Source organism: Chelonia mydas, chromosome 10 (assembly GCF_015237465.2).
Source record: "Chelonia mydas isolate rCheMyd1 chromosome 10, rCheMyd1.pri.v2, whole genome shotgun sequence".
NCBI classification, from domain to species: Eukaryota; Metazoa; Chordata; order Testudines; family Cheloniidae; genus Chelonia; species Chelonia mydas.
The window spans coordinates 15,157,164-15,178,947 of NC_051250.2; the positions used below are offsets into that span (position 1 = coordinate 15,157,164).

The following is a 21,784-nucleotide window of genomic DNA, read 5'->3' on the forward strand; positions in this document are numbered from 1 at the left end:
GCCACCCCAGTTTTACCTTTCAGAGTCCTCAGTAACCACACAACAACTCTCTTGCCTTAATGATGCTCCCTCCTTGGGGCCTGTTAATTACCAAAAAGTAGATCAAATAATCCCCAACAAGAAGTTCCCACCATAATCCATTTCCCACAGGCCACCAATTAGGCACAGCTCTTCTTACTCTAGAGCAGACCTTATTAAGAACCCTGCTCTTCCCTATAGGCACTCAAAGCAGCCTCACTGCTGGGAGTCCTTCCATACTATACCATACTCTGATGTCTTCCACTACACCTAGGCTCCTAGTTGCTCCTCTTCTGTACCTCTGCCAGGACAGACACTCCAGCTGCTTCAGCCAGAAAGGAACTCCAGTCTTCTCAGCAGAAACCCCCACAGCCTCTCTTCTGGAAGATCTGGGGGAGCATCCCTCTGTTCCCCTGGCCTTCTCCCTGTTCCCCTCAGTCCAGCTCATGGGTAAGCCCCTAGGCTGTTCCCTTGCTTTCTGCCTTTTTTGACCCTTGGTTTTGGCTCTCCATCTTAGATGTCAGCAAGCAACTCCCTCTGCTGCTCTCTGGCCTTCAGCCCTCTAGACCTGGCCCTCTGGCTCAGGGAAGTCAGCTGACAAATGCTTCTTGCTGCTCTTTGGCCTTCAGTCTTCTCCCACGAACCAACCACAACTTCCTTCCAGGACTTTCCACCATCCCTCTGGTCTCTGGCAGCTCTCACTGGCCCTGACTGACTGTCTGTGCTCTACAGTAACCCTCTCTCACCAGGTGCCTCTCCCTTGAGGGCCCAGATCCTTATTTTAAGCCCAGTTGGGAGGCAGCTGATGATCACTGGTGCACTGACCCTGCTTCCTCTTAAGGCACATCCATACAGGGAGTGGGAGCCCATTGCAGCAAGTCTGAGGGGCTAGATTGAAAGACTCAAGCTCATGGGGCTCATGCTCCAGCACTAAAAATAGCTGTGCAGACTGTGAAGCTTAGGGTCTGAAGACTATGGAGGTGGGGGGCTTCGAAGCCTGAGCTAAGACCGGAGGTGCAGTGTCTACATAGCTATTTTTAGAGCCATAGCCTGAGCCTGTTGACCCGGCCTGTGAGACTCATTGCCACAGGCTGCCACTAGCTATGAAGATGTACCCTAAAAGGTAAAACCTTTTGCTTGTCTTGCCTATTTAAATTGTAAACCTCCTAGGCAGGGATTATCTCTTACTATGTATTTGTACATCACCTAGTATAATGGGACCTGATCTCATTTGATGCCTTTAGGCACTACTCTAATACAAATAATAATAAATATGTTCTTTAATATATGAATCTCTGAGAAGGTCCTACCTAGGCCAATGATGATAATTTCTAGAGGTTATGCATACAAAACGTCCTCCTCTCTGGTTTCTGATGACTCCAGTGACAGTTTATTATTAAGAATTAACGTAATGCAGATCTATCTTTAGAATGTGATTAGCCAAACCAAAGCACATACATAATTATCAGGAGAAATTGATTTCTCCTGAGTTCAGCGTCAAGATTTACGGAGAGGAAGGCTTGATATTGAATCTTAATTTTAGAATAAGGCAGGCTGTCCAAAGCAAGGAGAGACTATTAGAATCATAAATGGCACAGAGTTTGGAAAGGTATGGATAGAAAAAGAGTATTTTTCACTAAAATGATTCAGGAATTTCTGTCAAGTGGACAGATTTTCAAAACTGCTCCGCACCCCAGCAGACATGGTTGCTGCTAACTGTTGAAAGCTTTTGAAAAAGTAGCCATTTCACTTCTCCCTGAATGGGAGATGAATTCTTTGGAAAATCTGGCCCTTTCTCTCTAAAACAGCCACAGTGTTAGCCACAGTGCTTAAATGTGTTTCTTGGAAAGAAAAGCAGACGTTTAGATTATTATTGTATTGTAAAGATACATTTATTGCAAAGTTCTGCATGTTGCAGCCAATAATCTCAGGGGAAAAAATACATTTATTAACAAACAAAAAAAATCTTTCCTTTGGTTCTTGCATTTCTTTTTTCAACAAAAGACCAAGGACCAAATTAATCTCTGTTGTAACTCCAACAAAGTCAGTGGAGTTACACCAGTGATAAAGCCTTAACATATGAACTTAGTTCAGTGTCCTTGATAATGTGCTTACTGAGATGATCAAAGCTATAAACAGCATCCTTGCTTAAATTTGAATATATACCTCAGACTGAATAAAAGACTTTGGTTTCTGATTAGAGATGTGCCTGAGAAACAAAATTCAATTGAGAATCTGGATTTTGAACCTTGTAAATTACATGCAGCATGTGGAGAAGGTGTTTCAGATCCAGGGTTTTGGTTCATCCCATTACAGATAGGGCGCCTGCCTTGAGGCTTGGATTTGGGTTCAGAGTCTGAAATTTGTAAAATGTAGGGATGTTCAAACATAAGCTTTAGTTTCAGCCCATCCCTATTTTAGATTTTTTTTAATTGATAAAATAAAGATGAAATATTACAAGAAACTAACAGAGAAGGGAGATAATCTCTCATTATTTCAGTTTCCAGTACTGTTCTAATCTGTAAAACTATGGGAAAAATCCTGGTCCCACTCAAATTAATGGGAGTTTTGCCATTGATTTTAATAGGGTCAGGATTTCTTCTGATATCCATGGATACATATTACTTTTCTTTCATTTTTCCTCAGTTAATGACTCCCACCATTCAAGACCCAGATCACAGTGAACTTCCTTCCAGCAGAGGCGGGAAAAGTGTGACTTCCTTTAGAGCTAATCAGTATGAATCCTATTTGTCATATTCAAAGGCCATGAGACATTCAAGAAATGATCTGGCTGCCTATAGTGTTTCTATACCCTATCACTGACTCTTGATAGGAACAAGTGACTGTGTCTGGAACTCAGAGCAGCTTTTTCACCTTGTTACACAAATCACCAAATAGAGCAGTGGTTTTCAAACTTTTTTTCTGGCAACCCAGTTAAAGAAAATTGTTGATACCCGCAACCCAACAGAGCTGGGGATGAGGTGTTTATGGTGTGGGAGGGGCTCAGGGCTGGGGCAGGGGGTTGAGGTGTGTGGGGGGGTCAGGGCTCTGGGCTGAGGGTGCAGGGTTCTGGGGTGGGGCTGGGGATGAAGGGTTTGGGGTACAGGAGGGGGCTCTGGGTTTGGGGGGGGCTCAGGGCTGGGGCACAGGGTTGGGGTGTGGGAGGGGGTCAGGGCTCTGGGCTGGGGGTGCAGGCTCTGGGGTGGGGCCGGGGATGAAGGGTGCAGGAGGGGACTCCAGGTTTGGGGGGCTCAGAGCTGGGGCAGGGGGTTGGGGTACAGGAGGGGGTCAGGGCTCTGGGATGGGGTGCAGGCTCTTGGGTGGAGCTGGGAATGAGGGGTTTGGGGTGCAGGAAGGGGCTCTGGGTTTGGGGGAGCTCAGGCCTGGGGCAGGGGATTGGGGCTCGGGATTGGGGCGCAGGCTTACCTTGGGCGGCTCCTAGTCAGCGGTGCAGCGGGGGTACTAAGGCAGGCTTCCTGCCTGTCCTGACACCATGGACCGTGCTGCACCCTGGAAGCAGCCTGCAGCAGGTCCAGCTCCAGTCAGTGCTTGGAGTCGGTGCTCGGGGTGGGGGCAGTGTGTGGAGCCCCGTAGCCCCACCGCCTAGGAGCTAGACCTGCTGCTGGCCGCTTCCAGGGCACAGTGTGGTGTCAGAACAGGTAGTGACTAGCCTGCCTTAGCCAGGCAGCACAGCCACCGGGACTTTTAATGGCCTGGTCGACAGTGCTGACTAGAGCCACTGCAACCCAGCACCTTCTATTCCATGACCCAGTACTGGGTTGCAACCCGCAGTTTGAAATCACTGAAATAGAGAACCATTAGGTCAGCCACTTCAAGACCTTGTTGATTTCCTAATGCAGCCCAAATATTTAACCAAAAATACCACCTCTACCAAATACAATAGGGAAGTAGGCCAGTTTTCATGGGGACCAAATCCTGAGGCCCTTAGTCACTTGTTACACAGTTCTTATTGAGGCAATTTCCCGTGGAGTCCTAAGTCCAAAGGGAGTATGAAACTCAAGATTTGGCACATGATGTAGAAAATCCATCTTGTGACATACATTTAAAATCCTCAGACACATATTATGCAACACTGCAACATGCCACACGTCTTCATAAATTCAGATTTTGACATATATTGTACAAGTACCTTCTCAAAGCTCCCAGTCCCTATTACTCCACTCGCAGCAAGACAGATATGTCCCATGAAGCATCTCCCTTTGGGAAAAGACCTAATGGCTCTCAGTCTGTATATAACTACAGCTGAGATACAAGCGCAAGATTGGAAAATTCCTTCCTCTCTTCCTATCTACTTCTCATTGTTAACATCAGCCAGCACCATTATAGCAAGGATTATAGCTTGCAGTGTAGTAGCTGTGATAGGTGTATAGATACATAATTATTAAATCTGCTTTTAATTTCAGGGGCCTCGTTGCTTTGCCTGAGAACAGAATGGATTACCTTGGGCTACTACAGCTACAAGTACATTTAACTACCATCTGTATAATTATTATGACTCACATAGTGGCCCTGCTTTGGTGGCATTCTAGAATCGCTGAGCCTTGACCCTTGGTAAGTCCTTTTCGCTACCCCAACTTAGAGCTGAGGTTTCCCCTTTTGTAGATGGTGGAATTTTGTCCTCAGAGCAGGTAGTTCACTAGGACTGTGATATTGACAAGGGATTTTGTGGTACAGGGGGTGCAGACAGACAAATACAAATAGATCATTAAATCATCATCAGGTCCCATGTTCACGTTTTTAAAAAAAACCTCCAAAAACTTATGACTGAAATCCCCACCCCCCTCCATAACTATACACTTGAATTTATGTCTAGAAGCCACAAATGAGACTACTATTCAAACTATGCCCCCATCTTGTCATATAAAGGATGAAAGAAGAGAATACATGAGAAATCTTGGAGAAAAGGCAGAAAAAAACCTCTTATGCCTTTCAGTTACGAACATTACTATGGAAGCTTTCATGTAGGGAAGTTAGGTTTTCCATTCTTTCAGAAGTGCAATGATAACCTTGAGTTATATCTACAGGGTTTTTTTTCTCCTTTCACTATTTCCATGTCTCGCTCTGTGACTGACAATTAGAGATTACATCTTGACCCAAATGACATTTGAAATGCCAAAGCATCAGGTATCCTGAGATGATGTTAGAGTGACTCAATAGACTTCATCGCTATTTCTAATGAATGCAACAAAAGAGTCTCTTGGTTTGCTGGGGGGGGTGGGCGGGCGGGCAAGTCATTGTCAGCATCAATTGAAGGCCCTTTTAAGAGACACTAGTCTTGTAAGGATGCACCTACATTGAAGCAGACTTATGAGGGAGAGAAATTATTGGAGAATTACAGATAGTGGATTTCTTACATTTTAGCTAAGGATTCTGCACCTAAGATTTGTTATACTTTATAGTTAAATTTCTTGAGGACAGATTGTGGAGCCCTTACCCTGGTGAACATTTACTCATGCAAGTAGTCATGCTGGGTGAAATCCTGGTTCTGTTGACGTCAATGGGAGTTTTGCCATTGATTTCCATGGGGCCAGCATTTCACTCATTAATTTCCATCAGGCTATTTGAGCTAATACATGCTTATCTGTGTGACAACAGGTTAAACGGTCTATCCTTTTTCAGATAAGATTTGTCAAAAAGGATTTGATTGCACTGCATGAACTCTGTTGGCCAGATTGTGATCTCATTTCCACTGGTGTGACTCCAGAAGAACTTCTCAATGCTCATAATACCATTACCACCTCCTCCTCCCCATCCACGTTTGTTTCATCCATCTGTTGTGTCTTGTCATTTACCAAGATTGTCAGCTCTTTGGGACAGTGACTGTCTTTTTACTAGATTTGTACAATGTCTAGCACAATGAGGCCCCAATTCCTGATTGAGGGCTCTAGGCACTACTGCAATACAAATAGATAATTAATAATTTGTATAATGGAATTACTCTAGATTTGCTTATGGTCAATGAGATCTGATCCTATCACTAATTGTTCTATTCAGCTTCAGTTGTTTCTTTGGTACCTTGCACACACAGTGACATAACAGATAATACATTTATTTCTTAGATTGATGTAGATTTGCTAGGGGAACACATAGACCAGTAGTAATTAAACTTGCAAATTTTTGGTGTTTTGTGTTTGATTTAAATTGGTTGATGCCACTCTAAATATTATGAAACATTAGTATATTCATTTGTTCAATAGATCAGAGTTGAATATTTTCATTTCTTTAAGCAATAAAATTGCGCAGTAGAAAACTAATTTGATACAATTTCCAGATGAACTGAAAAATAATGTCTCAATAATCCACGCATTTCAGCCTGTGAAAAATATCTTGCACTAAGAACAGCATGTTCTGGTCCTTGCTGTGCCTCATCCAGTCTGGACAAAGGTCTAAATGAGTTTGTGAGTAGTGTGAAAAAAAATCACCGATTGTCTGACTAGCTGTCTGGAGGGCAGAAAAAAATCTTACTTGTCTAGGTTTGATTGAAACCTGAGTTAACTGCCAATGCTCACACAAACCGGAAAAACAGGATTAAAGGCCAAGGAGATATTAACAGTAGACATCTTGTACCTCTGCTTTGACAGATGATTTTCACAGTTCTCCGATTTAGCAGCAGTTCTGACAAAGGCAAATGAAATAATTAATAACAACTCAGGATTAAAGAATCAAAGTCTAAACTCCCATAAAACTATCTGAAAGATTTATAATAATGATGCATAGAGATACAGCAGTTCACTTAGCTATGAAATTTTAAGTTGAGTAGATGTCGGTACATTAAAATCCAATTAATTTCATCTCTTTGTACAATGCTAAGATCCTTAGTCATCTATTTATTTCACTAACACTGGAGCGTTTTAAATGTGACCCAGTCCCATTGTTATCTGGGATTATGGAGCTACCATAGTGATTCTATAGTTAAAGTTGTAAGGAGGGGGACTGAATCATTTAATTAATGTAGCCTCTTCCTACTTGCAAGCAGATCATGACTTCCTCCAATTTATTTATTACTTGAATTTACTCAAGGAACATGTGTATGTATGTGTGGGGTGGTGGGGGAGGGTTCATTTCCTTACTGTATGGACTGATCACAAACAATTCAGTAGGACTGTTGACTACTCCAAATGAGCTATGTTGGTTAGTTGTGATTGGTCACATAAGTCACATGGTATTGGGTTTGTGCCCTGACTGGATAAGGAGTGCATCTTTTTAGAATCGGAATGAGGGCTTGGATTCTTTCAGAAAGAGGGAGTAAATAGTTATTTTATTTTAATTTTTTCACCAATGATATTAAAACATTTTCCTTTGTGGGACACGCAGGCATTGCTCAAGATCAATTAGTCCCAGAAAAATTAGGTTGTTGTAAGATTTATTAACTTGGGAGCAGAGTTTAAATGTTATGTTCCTTTGTCACAGTTACACAAAAGCAATTATGTGTGGGTAAGAAGTCCTAGTTATGTAGGGTATGGTCTCAAAATCTTGTCTATCTTATATAATTGCCATTATGCAAGAACTTTGTATAGTGCTCTACAATGCATTACAAGGGGTTTAATTGCCAAACCTGCTCTTTCACTTTCCAGGTTGGAAGGCACAGAGTGATTCAGAGATATCATACTTAACAGCTGGAAAAGGCTCAACAGTCACCCCTCCTGCTGATTTTAAAAAAAAGATGGTAGCAATAGCACAGAGATTTAAGAGTGAGGCAGTTCAAGGGAGGAAAAGGCTATTTAGCTCTTGGCACTGTCATTTTTTGCTTGTGCATAGAGTTTAATCAGATATTAACTCTTGGTAAAGATACCTTATATGATAAATACAATGCTCAGGATTAAAGACAGCGAAAGCAAGAAAGAATGAGAACAAGGCCAAGTGCCCCTACAGCGTGGGGCACAAATATTAGGAACTCCTAAACTTCAGCTGCTGTTAATGAGGCTCACGACACATTCAGATCTCTTCCACAGCTTCCATCTGATTTCTGTCATTAAAAGGCAGGATCCATATGGACTCATCAGTACTGACTGCAGTGCTGAGCCTTTAGAAAAGAAGGAAAAGAAAAGGTTTGATCCTTGTAGTCATTGTAAATGAAAGGTAATTTAATGCAATCAGGAAATGCTGAAGGAAGCAGCAAGAAGTCCTCAAACTACAATGAGCGGGCTAATAAGAGTCAGTTGAAAGGCCATTTTAGCCCCTAAGGATTCTTCTGAGGACATCATGCTGGTACTTTGTCTTCTTTAGGGCACAACTGGTTGTGTCTGCTGAGGAAAGTGGCCACAGTTGTATGGCTGTCTTAAAAAAAAAAAAAAGGGAAAAATACTGTACAGCATTACAAATTTAGACTCTTGCTAAGTGTTAAAGTCTTTTAAACATTAGGGGCCTGCTTCTCGTCTCATACTAGTTCATTGTGATGGTTACTTTTAATATACAGTGCTGAGAGAGGAGAATCACACCTGGGACCTTATAACTACAAACACTGGTCCATATGTGAGAGTGGCTGAGTTTCATTCTTAGCATGGTCAGGGACTACACCTAATTGCTCAGTAGGGAGTGGTCCAATCCTTTGAGATGTGTGGTACCCTTACCGCTGATTGGCTCTAGTGGGTTTTGAGGGTTCTCAGCACTTTGTCGGACTGGGCCCAACATAAGTGAAAAGGCACATTTGGCAAGTTTCACTAGTGATTCAGGAACCTTCCTGTGAATCTGTCTAGCTTTCACAATCAATCTATGTCCTCATAACAGGATGATGAAAGCCACATAGCCTTTTTTGCTGTGGATCTCTCTCATTTTTGATAAAAGATTTTGCTGCTAGCCACTTGGGAGTGGTGGATCATTTTAAGTTGGTGTCGTAGGTGACTACCAGTAGCCTTAGCCACAAAAAGGGACATGTACGTTGAAAAAGAACACAATGTCCAGGGGAAGTAAGCATCCTCTGAAATAGGTCTTCATTTAATAAGTGTTACTTATACTTCCCTTATTGTTAACCAGATCTGCTGCCTAGGCTGTTGCTAGTGCTGTTGGCTGCATTTTCTGCTCTCCTTTCAGTTAAATTGCGTTTTGATTTACTTACATCTTTTATGTTCCTCTGGCTGCACCAGCTTCAGTCTGACAAAAGTTACCATTGTTTTCTCTGCACTTGTGAGTTTCAAGGCCAGAGTTATTTTCAAACTCTCACAGTCACCATTCCATGTACTGAGATTCATTTTCCAACTTTCTAATGCGCATCCTTCAGTAATGCTGTGGCTCTGCTTTTCTTAGGACTTCCGTCACTCCTTCCTTTTCTCATGTTTCATGACATTGACGTATGAAATAAAGACTCCGTCTTTATTATTCTGCAGTTATTTGTTTTGAACTTCATTGTCTGTTATTTTTCCCTTGATCTAAGACTTTTTGTAGATATGTGCAGAGTATTATAAGTATGGAGAAAATCCCTGAGTACTGCCAGATGTGGCATTAATTCCTAGAGTACCCAAGGCGCATCATGAAAATTAGAGGACTAGAAGTAGTTATCTCTGAACTGTATTTATCTTCCATTAGCTTTCACTTGCTCCAACTCATTATTTACAATTCTTCTGTCACCCATTATTATAACTGTGCCCCCTCTCTAATTCTTCACACCAAATATGGTATCTAAATATTGAGAGGCTTAATGTAAAAAGCTACTTTACATTAGTGTTTTAAATGTAAGTCTTCATTTTAATAAGCATTATCCTTTTTAAATATATAAATATTGCGATTTTTTAGTGACTGCCAGTTCAATTACTCTCAGAGGTGTTGGATTGTCTCTCTCATTTAGGGTATCCTAGAAATGGAATGTTCCCATTAAGTCACCTCTTGGCCAATGCAGAATTGTGTTTTTTTTACAGGACATTTCCACATGACATTTCACACACACTTGAAAGTAGGACATGGGGAATGCCATGGTGGTTTGGGGATAGTGAAATTAAATCCTGTGTAAACAATAAAAGGAGTTCATGTACACTGCATTATGTGGCCACCCTCTAAGGGGACATCTACTATGATGCCTTCTTTCTTTCAACATTCATGCTCATGAACAACCACCTTGATTTATAAAACTTAATATGACTGTGGGATAAGTTGTGATAGCAAGGGCCTACACTTTTCTCCATGGTTATAGCGAGCTGGTTGACATAACCACTTATCATTTCACCTGGCAAGTCTCAGGCCAACTTTACAAGGTCCCCTTCCTCCCTACCCCCAATCAATTTCCTTTCATTTTCTTGTCATTGTTTTTTAAGATAACCAGACAGTTACAATTTTTGTGCACTTCCCATCTGTAATATCTGAAGCTATTTTAAGGTGCAAATCTTAAGCTCAGTTTTTTTCAGGGGTAGACACACCTGAGCAGGACATGAGTGCAATATTTATTTTCCCTTGCTACCTCTTGTTCAAAAGGTATTCATATCTCCCAATGATAATTCAATACGTCTCATACATTTGTTGCCAGACATCCTGTGGACTTAAATATGCATCCTAAGAAAACAAGAATGGCTCCATGCTCAATTAGGCATGGGAAAAAGTCTCTAATTAGTCTGGAGCCAGTCAGGAGTGTCTGGAAGCATTTTGCCAATAGGAGCTATAAAATTAAAGTGTTCTTTTAAATCACACATGGGAAAATGAATTAGGAATAGTGTGTTCCATGGGATGCACGCTGATGGAGCCCAGAACAATTTTAGTATGTGCAAGAAAGTACTGAACGTACTGCAGTGACAGACCCTAATTAATCCATTGAGCACCATTAATACAGATGTCAGTGTGAATTGCTCATCTAACCAATAATTTGGAGGTAGCACCTTTCATCTTTTCAATCACAAAAATTCTTCTCTGACATGGGATTTTATACTATGTAACACCATTGACTTTAATGAAGCTAACCCTAATTACATAAGCATAGAAAGAGGACAATCTTGACCAGACTTCAAATCTCTCTTTCCGGTGGTTTTGGTTGAAAAGATCTGAAATTTCAAAAGCTGGAAACAATATAAGGACAGAACTTTAGTTTTCAAAATATATTTTCTCTCCAAAAGCATTTCCAAGAAGTCAGAAAGCTGACCTAATTTTACCTCTTTTCAGTGATACCCACTGGCTTTTTACTTTGGCCGGGATTGTTTTCTTAAATAATAAATTAGTAATCACACTTTACACTTCTCACCAGAGACTCTCAAAGTGCTTTGCAAACATTAATTTAGCTTCCTCTTACTCTTCTGAGTTAAAGACAGAATCCATAGAGTTCATTCCATCTACCACTGAAATGCAGCTGTTTTTAGGGTAGAATGTTGTTTAACATGCTGTATAATAATTTAGGAAAGAAAGGGAAGAAAAATAATACATGAAATCCTGGCCCTATTGAAGAGAATGACAAAACTTCCATTGATGTCTCTGGGGCCAGGATTTCATCCAAAGCATCTAAGCACAATGACAGAGAAGGAGGGTGTTAGGTAGGCAGAATATAATTCCCCATGTTGGAATTTGGTCAGGACACAGGAGTTAAAAACTTACACTCTTATGAAAAGTGCCATGGAATCATTAATGACTACAGGTAACTAGGACCTCCTTTTTTAACTTCCCCTCTAGCAGAATTATGGTCCCCACTTCCACGCTGAGACATTGGGTCAAAAGGGAGTCAAAGACCATAGTGCCAATGACTAAATCACCAACTCTGTATCTTTCAGTCCCTTGGAAGTGCTCCAACCTGCTTTGCCTCTTCAGTCAAGTCCATGTCTTCCGCCTTCAGGCCCTGCAGAGACTCCTTTATGGTGCAGGTAGCCAGCCTGGAACGTGCTGGCGCACACCTTCCTCTGCCACCTCCAAGAGCTCCGATACAACTGGCAGTTCTTCTACCTCCATCTGAGGGGTCTCCCATGAGACCTCTTCAAACTGCTGGTCTTCTATCAGGATCTCCTCAGGATCTGGAAGCTGGTCTTGGTGACCAGGTCTGCAGTGGCCACTGAGAGGGAAGATCTCCTCACGGAGCCTGTGCTACACAACCTCGATCTGTGTGGTTGGTGCAGTCCCACGCAATATGCCGGAGGTTAGTCCTGGCTGGTACCACAGGATCGGAGACCTCCTGGACTACAACTCTAGGGACAGGGTAGACCCCTGGTGCTCCACCGGCACCTGGGGCACTCCATCCCTCGCGTCTTCCAGAGTATACTCCAGGTGGTGAGGGCAGCCTTACCACCCGCTTCTCAGGCTTTCCTCAAGCAGGTCCTGCAGGAGGGTGCTCCCCGTCCACCCCTGGCCCTGTGGGCCTCACCGTTAGGCCCAACCCCATGAGCCTCCAGTCTGTCTCTGAACCATGCCTAGGAAACATCTGTGAATGGTCGTACTCCACACCCTTCACTTTCTCACCCTCCTGTGCCACCCCAGCACTAAGTGGTGGATATGGCAAATCTCCACAGGTTTGCAAACCTAGGGGTGATGTGGAGATGGTTTTCATTTGATCCCACCAAATTGGAAAGGGGCACAGAGAGATGCATAAGAGATTCTGGTTTGTACCTCTCTCTACTTAATAAAATATCCCTGTTCCCCGCCCCTCCCCCTGAATATGCTACCACAAAGAGAAATGGAAACTGTAAGCTGTATGGGCACTGCATCAGGTCCAAACATACTCCTTCGTGAACTTGGATTTCAATATTAACTTCAATAAACAGATCTCAGCCCAAAACTCCTACTGAGCTTGGCTGCCTCTAGCCCTCATCCCTGTTTCTCCTTTCCCTTAGAGACACTCTCGACCCTTTATTCTCCTAGATTTGACTTAACACAACTCCCTTGATCTGCCTTCCAGGGCAAGTCAGCAGAATAGTTCTGTGTCTCTGCTGAGCCCTGCCATCTGAAACCTTGCCACAGAAACAGTCGTGTGCTGCAATGGTAAGGGATGTACCATAGGAACTCTGATGTATATTTGTGTAAAACACACAAAAAACAGCCCAAGTTTCCTTAGCCAAGCTAAGCAGTGACTGGAGAAGTTTTCCAGTGAAAGGGCTATTCCTGAAAGACTGAGAAATCTGTTGAGGCACCAAATGATCTCTGTATATAGGAACCAATCCTAAAACACCACCATGCATAATGCTTACTACTGTGAGTAATCTCATTGATTTAAGGCATAGTAAGAGTAGACCTGGGAGGAAAATGATCTTCCCATCAGAATTTCAGATTTCAAAAAAATTTCCTGGCCTCAAATCAGGACAGTCAAAATTTCATGAACCTATAATCTGAAAAACCTTTTTAATCAGGTGAAATCAAAACATTTCATTTTGGTTTTGACCTTTTTGACCTTTTAAGTATAAATTAACAAAAATTTTGAAAAAGTCATTTTGAACCAAAAAAATGAGATTTTTCAGCCTAAATTTGTCAAAGCAGGATATTTTGACTATTTCAAAACTTTTTTCAATTTTTTTTTCAAATCAGGGGACTAGTCAAAACTGACCCTTTCCTCTGAACAGTTGTTTTCAGTGAGTAGCCATTTTCCAATGACAAAATGTTTAGTTAGAAAATTATTTCCCAACCAGCTCTAGTAGCAAGCACGATGCTTGTAAAAAGAGTTTTCAGGATTGGGCCCTTCGCTGAGACCAGAACCCTATCTGTCATGATAATTGCTTTCAGTGCTTTTATGACTCCAGGGAACTTTAGAGTTTATAATGCTAATAATACTGAAATTACAATTGTTTTATGGGATGTCAGCTTCCCGATACATGGAGATAAGCATAAAAATGGGATTGAATGAGATGTCTGGCATTATCTTAAAAGGGCATAACATTTAGATTTAAAAACAAATATTTGTCATATTAATGTATTATATCCTTTGCCTAGAAACATTTTGGAAGACATTTGTTTTTCGCGTTTCCAACCTAGTTAACTCTTTCAAACAAAATGCTTATCAGTCATTCATCCTCTGTTGCTGAGGTTTTTTTCTTCTCCAATCTTCATCTGGTCTCTTTCAACATAACCCTGTCACTCAGCCTCTCTTTGACATCCAGTCCATCAGTACTGATGATATCTTGTCTGCTGTCAACCTTGTCTTCCCTGTTTTCCATTGATATGGTTGTTGATTTGTTCTCTCCATGCTTCACCCTCCTCCACACTTAACTCTTTGTCCTCTGTCTCCCATTGCAAGGTCTGCCCTCCCAAACCCCAGCCCTCATGCTTAGGAGGAGCTCCCTATAAAATTTTCAAGCCACCTCATTATTCTCCTTCAAACCCCACCTTCTCCTTTGCCATGATGCCTACAAAAAAAACTTTTAGCATGCTGAGACCACTGCCTATCATGTTGACCAATATTGCATGATTGTTTCCTTGTACTTCACCCATCTGTCTGTAGCCATCTGTTTTGTGACTTAGACTGTAAGCTTTCTGAGGAAGGAATAGTCTTTTTGTTCTAAGAAAAGGAGTACTAGTGGCACCTTAGAGACTAACCAATTTATTTGAGCATAAGCTTTCGTGAGCTACAGCTGTAGCTCACGAAAGCTTATGCTCAAATAAATTGGTTAGTCTCTAAGGTGCCACTAGTACTCCTTTTCTTTTTGCGAATATAGACTAACATGGCTGCTACTCTGAAACCTTTTTGTTCTGTGTTTGTACAGCTCCTAATACAATGGGATCCACGACTAGGGCACCTAGGCAGTATGGTAATAAAAATAATAATAACAGAGCCTTTTGGAATATAAATATGCAGAGATCACACTTAGCTGGTGTGATGGGGTGTACTGGCCCCGCATTGGAGCGGAAGGGGTTAAGGCAGCGCTCTTAGCAGCAGAAGCCATGCCCCCTCAATTCTGCTGGGCATGCTCCAACTGCTGCAGCATAAAAGAGAGCAGCCTAGCTCAGTATGGGCAGGCTGCCGAGGAGGAAGGATTCACCTTGCCGGCTCCAGCCGAGGAGCAGCCAGGATCTTGGACTGAGGGAGCAGGAGGTGCCGAGGCCCAGGCAGGCTCCCAAGCATCCACAGATGCCCTAGGGAGATTGCAGTCAGCACTGGAGGCCCCCTTAGACCCCTCAGACACCCTAACTTCAGCTACAGGAGTCACAGTAGGAAGCAGCCCAGGGAGGGACTAGCCAGTGTCCCTGCAGCCGTCGGTGTGTTGCGGGCAGATTCCCCACCGACTTTGTGGCAAACCCCCTCACAACTACCAGGGCCCTGGGCTGGGACCTGGTGGAGCAGGGAGGGCCCAGATCCCCCTACCCAGCTGTTCCTCCCACGTTTTTGGGAGGTAGCCCACCAAACATCCCCTTCTATGGGACTCAGGTCCTTGGGCCACACTTGCTTGCAGCCAAGGGGAGCCCTATTGAATCTGGCCAGTCGGCCGCGCTCCCCCGCAGACGAGGGGAGCCCTATTGGTGCCAGCCATTGGACCACACAGCCCTGAGGCTGAGCGCAAGCATATTAACTGCGGGGCTAGCACGCCCTTGCCCCACCCTAGGGTGACGGAGTGTAATGACCCTGTGACAGCTGGTCACACCAGTTTCTTTAATGGTTTGAGAGAGATTTCCTTCATATGCAGCTTTTTAATCTCTTTTCTACAACCACATGAATAAGTTATGATGAATTTATTCAACACATTTTGGCTCTTTTTGTTCATGAATTCTCATTACAGGTATGTCTACATTGCAGCTTGGAGCATGACTCCAAGCCTGGGTAGACAGACACACACTAACTTTGCTTCAACTAGGGTGCTAAAAACAGCAGTGTGGACATTACAGGATGGGCTTAGCCACCTGAATGTGGACCCAAGGGCTCAGGTGGGCATGTATTTGAGTGACTAGCCCATGCCGCAACATCCACACTACTATTTTTAGTTTTTAGCTCAAGCAGAGCTAGCGTGTGTCTGTTTGCTCAGTCTGGGAGGCACACTCCCAGGTGCAGTGTAGACATACCCCATAAGATCAAGATTTTTTCAAATTTGTTTTTCTAGTGCATTTGCCAAATAATTTCTGCAAATAATTCTTGAACTGTAGATTGCTTTGTGAGATTTTTGTTGCAGGCATTGGGTGTTTGAAGTTTGACATGGATTGCTTAGGTTGGATTGGTCACATGGTATGTTTCTGATATAAGATTGCAGGACCATCACTTGTACAACCAGGTCTCTCCAATGTGGATATTGTTTGCTTTCCAAAATACTCTCAAGTATTTTCTGTGAACATTCCCATCAGTGAAGTTGTTGGCTAGAATATTTATAGAAAGCAAATATAAGGAGCACCAACACAGCTCAAGTAAATTCATTTCAAAATTCAAACAAATAATCCCAGGATAGTTTTTGGCAGTCGCTCTACTTCTGTTGTTGGTTTGCCCAGCTCCACTATTTCATTTTAGCTAATCAGCCAGTTGCAGAGTTCTGAAGCTTTTCAAATTTGGATGCATCCATATTTATGTGCTTCTAAGCTAAGGTGTAATGGCAGCATCGCCTGTGTGAATGCTGTTTTTCAGCAACATGACTAGCATATCTTTTAAGGTTTTAACAGCACTCCCTGAGTTACTATGTGTTTGGTCAAGCATTAAGTGCATTAAGACTCTTTGTTTGTATAGTACCAGTGATGTGTTAACACTTTACTGACTCTGCCCCAAAGATCTAGTCTCAAAGGAGCCAAATAGAGTAAAACTGTGCTGTCTAAACCAGCTGTAATAAATTTATTTGGCTGAAGAAATCCAATTCCAGCTAGACATTAATCCTGATCCCATTGTTTTAATGTTAGCATACATTCAGGGACTCACATCCATTTAATCCAAACCAGCAGTAAAGGCTGCAGCTAAAATGTATCATTTTTTTTGACACGCAAGAGTCACATATTAAAAGGCACATACATTTCCTCCCCACTAACCTTAAGCTGTACTTCAATACTAGTAGAACATGATGGTGAGGTAAATTATTTTTCTCTTGAAACTTCAATGGAAAGCAAAAGTCCTGAGAGACTCTAGTTCAGGGAGAAGGAGGACTTGTGGCACTTTAGAGACTAACAAATTTATTTGAGCATAAGCTTTCGTGAGCTACAGGGAGGTGACGCTCCAGATTCCAGAAACATGATGCTTTCTGAATCCAGCCGTATGTCAAGTGAAGAAAACAAAACTGACTGAATATTTAAACATTTCTTGTAATTTACAAGCAGTAGAATGAACTGCATTTAGGATGATAATCACTGTATTAGACTTGGTTCCCCTCCCACTTACACTGGTGTCAGTGAAAAGCAACTTCACTGAAATCAATATAGTTACACTAGTGGATAAAAACCATTTCAGTATGGAATGAAATAATATTTCAGAGAGGGACAATAATAGAATCCTCCCTACCCAGCAGAACCATCACGATTCCACAGCATTTGGGGGCTGCTGTAGTTGTGAGGATTTGCCCTTTCATAATTATCTCACAAAATACCACTCGACATAAATACAATCTTGGAGTAATGGGCCTGACCCCCAGTGGTGTTACTCCGGTTTTAAGCAGGTGTAAGTAACTCCCTTGAGTTCACTGCCTGGTATTCAATTCACTGACTTCCCTCTATTAAATTAAATGGAGGCACTAACAATCCAAGAAATATAGTGATGAATAAGACCCAACCATTGCAGCCGCTGGTTAGTAAATCATAGTATCAAAATACAATGATCCTGATACTGAGCTTACAATTTTTCCCCATGAAATATTTGCAAAATGATTAAAATTATACCTAAAATTACAAAAAATATATTTCTGTGCAAACTGATTTGTTTTCAAAATTGTGAAAAATCAACATTTTCCACTCAAAAATAGGATTGCTTTGGGGTAAGTTTTCCAACTTCAAAGGAAATGCACAAAATCTCGTAGTTTGCTGTTCTGAGTTTTGGCAGGGGGGCATTGACTGGTCTGCAGATCTGCATTAGCAGACTCTTACTCCCATGTGGATCTCACTGAAGTCATTTGTAGTCAATGGGATTAGGACTTTACCCATACAGATCTCTTTGCAGGAACAGGCTATAATTGGCCCAATTATATCGGCATTGGGGAGGGACTGAGTCTCAAAGTTACAATTCTCCCCACGAGTACATCTTTGTTTCCAGGGGAAATAATCTACTGCAGCCCAGGGAAAGATATAGTTTATGTCCCCCTTTGATCCCCAGCCAACTCTGCTGACTAGCAGGCTGAGGTAACAGAGCTGCAAGGCTCCACCTTCGCCCCAACTTTTTGTGAGGACTGGTGCAGCAGCGGTGCTTGACTAAGTTCAGGAGCAATGATGTGAGCAGCCCTAAAGCCATGCAATAATGTCTAGGCCCCTATTTGTTGTTACTCCTCTTCTTGGCTGTCACAGTTTCAGGGTAAATGCACCTGTTTTGCCCCTCTCTGTGGTCCATTCCAGTAGTACCCAGTCAGGTCTGAGGTTGCCAGCTGTCGCCTGTCTCTGGGCAGGTACCCTTGGCCATCTCCCTTCTGACCAGGGGTTTTTAAGGCTGCACAACTCCCTGCCTTACATTGTGATATCCCCAGCAAGCCAATCTGCCTAACACCCAGTGCATGTGTGTATTGCTTCCTCACCGAGGGCTATGAACAGTGTATTTCCAACAGTTACAAGTTACCATACAACTCTTTCTAAGCAAGCACATTTATTCTTAAGGTAAAAGCATTACAGAGAAAATATGTAAAATAATAAAAGTTCCTATACGCATGTTAACAGCTTACCAGAGGTCAGCCATCTGTCTTTTGGGACCCTAGTATCCCAAAGTCTTTCCAATCCTTCTGCAAAAGGTTGAGGCTTCCCTTGGACAAAAGGTCCTGCCCATTTTCTGGATCAGTTTAAATGCAGCCTTTTTTGTATAAAAAGCCCTTTATTTGTCCATTGATCTCTGAAAACCCTGTCTGAACTAGTATATGCAAGCCTCCTCAGGTACCTCTTAGGAGGTGCTTACAACCTAAGAAATGCATCTTAATCACTTGCTACTGTTCTTAGTTCCTGGCAGAACTGTGGCAACCCTCACCCCTGGAGCTGCATGCAATACATAGTACATTACCCATTCATAAACTTAATACAATAAGTTGCAATATCTGTCACAATGGCATAGTCAGAATCTAATAGTTAATTAGTAAACTAGTACATTTCCTTATGTCTTTTTTTTTAAATAAAGAAAAATAGTATGGATAAAACCTAAACTACTTGGAGTCACTTAGGGAAATTCTCACATGAACAGAAACTAACATGTTTGACCCTTTTTCTCATTTTTATACCAATTGATAGCAGTTTCCGGCGACCATGGACACTCAAATATGTGTACACTGTGTTGACATAAATAGTAATCTATGGATCTTTCTTTCAGTTTCCAGTTCTACCTCTGAGATATCACAGTAGCATTAAAAGATTTGTCATTGTAGCATATTATGAAAGAAATAATTGTTAGCATATCCATTACTGGAGATCAATTAGTTGCCAAGTACCAGTCTAGACACAAACAAGTGACATTTACAATAAAATCAAAGGAAAGCTAGACAAAATGCTACCTCTCGCCCTCCCAGTATGTCTTGGTACAGCACCCAGAGCAGAAGCAGAAATGTTTATGCATTCCCCTTTGCACTACACTGTAGGAATTGACTATCTGTTTCCATTTGCTATTGTTGATTCAAATCCTAAATGAGCACACAGCCCCAGTAACAAGTCTGCCTGCTGCCATGTTCCCCAGGAGTCATGAGAGAAGGAATTTGCTTCCACTCCACAGTTGCTCCTCTCCAGGCAGCACGGCCAATGGGACTGCTTAGTTGTGGATCCACGGGCCCCAATTCCCTCCATGCTAGAGCACAGAGAGTTTCTGCAGAGTACCCCTGTGTAAAATCCTAGCCCCTGTACCCACTGCACAGGTCTTCATGGCTCTGAAAGGGTTTGGGCAGGATTTGATTCGTGATGAAATAGAGACAGAACACAGTGACTGGCACTGCACAAAGCAAAGACCTTTGCCCTACAAGGAACCATGAGAAATGGCAAAGAGTTGCAGTGTGTTGGCAAGCAGAGAATCAGCAGCCTGAGGTAATACATGTCCAGAGAGCAGGATCTACAGTAGAGCTATAGCTAAGCATCTCGCTCTATATTCAAAGCATGGCCCATTTCTCAAGAGATTTCCCCACACCTAAAATAGGTTTAGAAAACTGTGGGCTTCAGCCACACACCACAAAAATTTAGGGATTGCATTAATAAAGGAAACACTGAGTATGGAACAAAAATTAGTTTATCTCACTTTTATTAAAAGTGGACACATTTAATTATGGAACAGAACTACGCAGTGACACCATTTTCAGCAGCTATTTTATTCATTTAACTCCAGCCCCTCCCTCCTGCAAATAAAAAAGTTGTCTGTGCCTCTCCCTGAGTAAGGGAGGGAGAGACTTTCTGAAAAAATAAAAATATTTAAAATTTAAAAAATCCTCTAATCTGAATTTGTTGTACAACTGCATGTAAAATATCCTCTGGCAGCCAAGAGTCTCCATTCATCACTGAAGCTTTGCTTCTGCAGAATTTCTTGCACTTTACAAAGGACTTAATCCTGTTCTCATTGAAGCCAATGATGCAAACACCCATTGACTTCCACGGGAGCATGACTGGGTCCTCAATATGCAATTATCAGATTCATTTCCATTTGCAGACACTACAGAATACCGAGTCACATGATATGATCACGCAGCCAGGAAATGAGAGCAACTTTCTTTTACTAGAATTTCATTTAGGTTTTAAAGCAGCGACAGTTCAGGGAAGGAACTGTAGACAGTGGTTTAGCGGTAGAATCATTTATGTTAAAAGGATGAGACTTCGCAAATACTACAGCTCATTGCTATTAGGTTACTTTTAAAAGTACTATCAAACTAAGTAGGATTTTCTATCTCATCACTTCTTTCTCCTCCATCCAAGGAACAAATAACAGTCATGATCGTATTTAATTGAAGCCTACTCTGATTTATTTTGCATTGCTTTTAACTGCAGTGCTGTATCAGAATTTTGGCAAATATGATAATATATGATTTGTTTGTTTGTTTCTGGTTAATGTCAGTTTGTTACTGACTAGAATAAAGAGTCATTTAGATACTTGAAATTACCAGAGTGGTCAAGTTGAAGTCTATATCTTCCCCTCTATTGGAACGTGCAGCATGCCTGCTTGTATATTAAATTCAGTAGAGACAGAATAATTACATCTTTTCAGAACTTACTATTTCTATGTACAAAACAGCTGCTGTCTGTTAGTCAACTATGGAATTAACAACTTGCAGCTCTATGCAAGATCTGTAAATAGCTCTAATACCATAGTTGGGGGAAAAAAACCCACTAAACCACATCTTTTCAGCTGAGGATTCTGCAGAAACATATAGGAGCAATTTCAGTTGTCAACTTCATTATGCCTTTGGGAGGGAAAATGTGTGGCCACAAAATGATAAATTGGTGTCTTATAGTAACTAATATTTTTATTGTCGTTTTCAAAATTCCTTACAGGCATTAACTAATTAATCCTCACAAAAATACCATGAAGTCGTTAAGTTTATCCCTGTTTTATGGAAGGCAGACAGGATAAAGGACTCCCCCAAGGCCACAGAAATGGACCATATCAAAGTGGATTAGAAGCACAGAGCACCAAATGACTTCACATACTTTTAGGATTAGAAGTGATGGACAGTCATAGGTTCAAATTCTGCTTTCACTTACTCCACACCCATGCAACCTCCTTGAAGTCAGTGAGCTGTCACAGATGTAACTGAAGGCAGAATTTGGCCCTCATTATTAGACAAGTGGAGACAGATGGGACTAG

At 41.9% G+C, this 21,784-nt stretch overlaps 1 long non-coding RNA gene across 4 annotated transcripts; it reads left to right on the forward strand.

The window, feature by feature from the left end:
• The first annotated feature begins 210 nt into the window (after nt 1-210).
• On the forward strand, nt 211-21,757 carry LOC122462159. 4 transcript variants are annotated; one of them, XR_006284548.1, is made up of 4 exons: nt 211-468; nt 2,665-2,753; nt 4,443-4,590; nt 21,472-21,757. It is a non-coding gene; the product is annotated as an uncharacterized LOC122462159 (long non-coding RNA). The 4 variants fall into 4 exon arrangements; XR_006284547.1 differs by lacking the exon at nt 21,472-21,757 and adding an exon at nt 5,635-8,318; XR_006284545.1 differs by lacking the exon at nt 21,472-21,757 and adding an exon at nt 5,659-8,318.
• The last annotated feature ends 27 nt before the right edge of the window (nt 21,758-21,784 follow it).